Raw genomic sequence first — 4928 nt, forward strand, 5'->3', positions numbered from 1 at the left:
CCAATCTTGGGTGTTATTTCCTTTTTTATATATGGCGGTTACATTTGCTTTTTTCTAATCTTGGGGTAACCACCCTTTCTCTAATGATTTATTAAATAAAACAGATAATGGAACTGATAATTCTTTTGAGCTCCTTTCAAGACTCTTGGTGAAATAACGTCAGGTTCACCTGCTTATTAGGGTTGAGATTATTAAGCTTATTTTCAACTGCTTTTGGAGTTATCATATTTAATGTATATAATATAATCATTTAATGTAATACCATCTGATCTTGAGGCAGATTTTAAATGGGGAACATTATCTGTGTCTTCCCTTTTGAAAAAACACTAGAAAAAAAAATGTTAATGTTAAAAGACTTAATGATGTAACGTTGCAGGTAAAGGACTTTACGGAAAATGTTGTGTCCCACAGGGACTCGATAGTGGAAAGTTTCAGGTAAAAGACCTAACGGAAAACATGGTGTCCTGCGTGGACTGAACTAACATTAAGTTGCAGGTAAAACTTTGAGTGCTGGGGCCCGGCCAGTCTGGAGGAGTGGGGGGGGGGGGGGGGAGAATTTGAGAAACACCTTACAGTATTACAGCATGCTACACAATGACTGGGGACACAATTCTAAGCCACCTACACACACAACACAGTATTACAGCATGCTACACAATGACTGGGGACACAATTCTAAGCCACCTACACACACAACACAGTATTACAGCATGCTACACAATGACTGACAGGTGACACAATTCTAAGCCACCTGCACACACACAACACAGTATTACAGCATGCTACACAATGACTGGTGACACAATTCTAAGCCACCTACACACACACAACACAGTATTACAGCATGCTACACAATGACTGGTGACATAATTCTAAGCCACCTACACACACACAACACAGTATTACAGCATGCTACACAATGACTGGTGACACAATTCTAAGCCACCTACACACACACAACACAGTATTACAGCATGCTACACAATGACTGGTGACACAATTCTAAGCCACCTACACACACACAACACAGTATTACAGCATGCTACACAATGACTGGTGACACAATTCTAAGCCACCTACACACACACAACACACTATTACAGCATGCTACACAATGACTGGTGACACAATTCTAAGCCACCTACACACACACAACACAGTATTACAGCATGCTACCCAATGACTGGTGACACAATTCTAAGCCACCTACACACACACAACACAGTATTACAGCATGCTACACAATGACTGGTGACACAATTCTAAGCCACCTACACACACACAACACAGTATTACAGCATGCTACACAATGACTGGTGACACAATTCTAAGCCACCTACACACACACAACACAGTATTACAGCATGCTACACAATGACTGGTGACACAATTCTAAGCCACCTACACACACAACACAGTATTACAGCATGCTGGTGGTGGTGTGTCCATCGAGATCGATGATGACCATCGTTGTCATCCAGATGGGGGATGGGGGGAGGGCAGTGGTGGGGTGGGGGGAAGGATGCTCATGAATCTATCTGTGAGTGCGCAGATGGCTGAATAGTCCAATCTGCGCACGAAATGTTCGCTGACAGTTGGGGCAGACAAAGACAGGCATAGGATTGTCAGGGAGCTTGTTTGCCTGTGACTTTCTGGCCTGCCTCTTCTCAACAGCTGCAGCAGTCCTGTTGGCCTCGCCCAACTTGGCGCCTTTGTGCACAGCAGCGCGCCATCTGCCACGGTCCACTGCAGATTCCTCCCAGGAGTCAGGGTTGATATCAAACGCTTTCAGAGAGACTTTCAGTGTATCTCTGAAGCGCTTCTTCTGACCTCCGTGTGATCTCTTCCCTTGTTGCAGCTCGCCATAGAAGAGCCTTTTGGGCAGCCGATGGTCTGGCATGCGCGCCAGTGTCCAGCCCAGCGAAGCTGGGACTGCATCAGGATGGTGAAGATGCTGGGAAGGGGCTTTGCGAGCACCTCTGTGTCTGGGGTCCTGTCTTGCCACTTGATGTTCAGTAGCTTCCTGAGGCATGTTGTGTGGAAGTGGTTCAGCTTCTTGGCATGTCGTTGGTACACTGTCCAAGTTTCGCAGCCGTACAGTAGTGTGGGGAGAACTACTGCTCTGTAGACCTTTAGCTTGGTCTCAAGACTAATGCCTCTTCTGTTCCAGACATTTGCATTCAGTCTACCAAAAGTTGCGCTTGCTCTTGCAATCCTGACGTTCACTTCATCATCGATGGTCGCATTTCGTGACAGTGTGCTGCCAAGGTATGTGAACCGCTCCACCGCACTGAGTCTCTGACCGTTGACTGTGATGTTGGGCTCAATGTAGGGTTTCCCTGGGGCTGGCTGATGGAGAACTTCAGTTTTCCTCGTGCTGATGGTAAGGCCGAAGTTCCTGCTGGCAGTGGCAGACTTGTCGACGCTGAGTTGCATGTCAGCTTCAGATCCAGCGTTGAGGGCACAATCATCAGCAAACAAAAAGTCTCTGATGATGTCTGTCATGACCTTCGTTTTTGCTTGAAGCCTTCTGAGGTTAAACAGCTTGCCATCTGTTCGGTACTTTAGGCCGATTCCAACATCGCCATCTCTGAAGGCATCAGTAAGCATTGCAGAGAACATGAGGCTGAACAGCGTTGGAGCCAGGACGCAGCCTTGCTTGACACCATTTGTGACAGCAAAAGGAGCAGATGTTTCGCCATTGTCCTGGACTCGAGCCTGCATGCCTTCATGGAATTGGCTGACCAAGGAAATAAATTTCTGAGGGCATCCGTACTTGGCCATGATCTTCCACAGTCCCTCTCTACTCACGGTGTCGAAGGCCTTAGTGAGGTCGACATAGGTGGAGAACAGATCAGCATTTTGCTCCTGACATTTCTCTTGCAGCTGCCTTGCAGCAAACACCATGTCGGTGGTTCCGCGCTCTTTCCGGAATCCACATTGGCTCTCAGGCAGATGACCTTGGTCAAGGTGTGCTGTGAGGCGGTTTAGTAGGATCCTGGCAAGTATCTTGCCTGCGATGGAGAGCAAGGAAACGCCCTGATGGTTATCACAGGCTTGCCGGTTCCCCTTTCGCTTGTACAAGTGAATGATAGATGCATCTTTGAAATCCTGGGGGATCGTCTCTTCTTTCCACATGAGTGAGTACAGCTGATGAAGCTTCTCAGTCAGCACAGTGCCTCCATCCTTGTAGACCTCTGCTGGTATGGAGTCTGAGCCAGGTGCTTTGCCACTGGATAGCAGATGGATTGCTTTCTGGGTCTCAAGAAGTGTTGGCGGAGCGTCCAGTGCTTCGTTGGTGGGGACTTGTGGGAGACGGTCTATGGCTTCATCATTTATGGAGGAAGGGCGATTTAAGACACTGTTGAAGTGCTCAGCCCATCGTTCGAGAATGTTCTCCTTCTCGGTGATCAAGGTATTCCCATCTGCACTGAGGAGGGGGGATGATCCTGAGGATGTGGGGCCGTAGACTTCTTTTAAGGCATCACAGAACCTCTTCATATCGTGCATGTCAGCATATCCCTGGATCTCATCAGCTTTGTCACTCAGCCACTTATCCTGCATCTGGCTTAACTTTTGCTTAACAGTCCTGCGGATGGCATTGTACGCATCCTTTTTTGATGTGGACTTTGGGTTGCTCAGGTGGGCTTGATGCAGACGGCGTTTCTCATCCAGAAGCTGCTTGATTTCATCACAGTTTTCATCAAACCAGTCTTTGTGCTTTCTGGTCATGGGTCCCAGGGTCTCTGAAGCTGTACTATAGATCAGCTCACGCAGGGTCCTCCAGTCAGACTCCACATTCTGGTTGTCCAGAGAGGCGGATTCCAGACGATCTTCCAGCAGCTCCACAAAGGACTGTTTGATGGTGATGCTTTTCAGCTTAGCGATGTTGAGCCGTTTTGGAGCCTTCTGGCCTTGGGGGCGTCTCTTGGGCTGGATTCGAATATTCAGCTTCGAGGCTACAAGGCGATGGTCTGTCCAACACTCGGCGCCGCACATAGTCTTTGTTACACGTACATCTTGCCTATCCCTTTTCCTGACGATGACATAATCGATGAGATGCCAATGCTTTGAGCGAGGGTGCATCCATGACGTCCTGTTACGGGTAGGGAGGCAGAAAACTGTGTTGGTTACACACACAACACAGTATTACAGCATGCTACACAATGACTGGTGACACAATTCTAAGCCACCTACACACACAACACAGTATTACAGCATGCTACACAATGACTGACAGGTGACACAATTCAAAGCCACCTACACACACACAACACAGTATTACAGCATGCTACACAATGACTGGTGACACAATTCAAAGCCACCTACACACACACAACACAGTATTACAGCATGCTACACAATGACTGGTGACACAATTCTAAGCCACCTACACACACACAACACAGTATTACAGCATGCTACACAATGACTGGTGATCTGATGATTGTGGTAAACAGGTCTGTGATCTGATGATTGTGGTAAACAGGTCTGTGATCTGATGATTGTGGTAAACAGGTCTGTGATCCGATGATTGTGGTAAACAGGTCTGTGATCTGATGATTGTGATAAACAGGTCTGTGATCTGATGATTGTGGTAAACTGGTCTGTGATCTGATGATTGTGGTAAACAGGTTGATCTGAGTATTGTGGTAAACAGGTCTGTGATCCGATGATTGTTGATTGTGGTAAACAGGTCTGTGATCCGATGATTGTGGTAAACAGGTCTGTGATCCGATGATTGTGGTAAACAGGTCTGTGATCCGATGACTGCTTTATGACAGATCTTATTGTGCACAACTGTGAACTTGTAGGTGAAAGGTGTGTTTGTATGTGTGTGTGGTTGGAGGGGGGAGTAGCGTGGTCTAGTGAAAAGTGAAAGGTGAGGAAATTAAAGGAAGATTTACACAAAAAAGCAAGGCACGCCC

This window comes from Babylonia areolata, chromosome 34 (assembly GCF_041734735.1).
Source record: "Babylonia areolata isolate BAREFJ2019XMU chromosome 34, ASM4173473v1, whole genome shotgun sequence".
Lineage (NCBI taxonomy): Eukaryota > Metazoa > Mollusca > Gastropoda > Neogastropoda > Buccinidae > Babylonia > Babylonia areolata.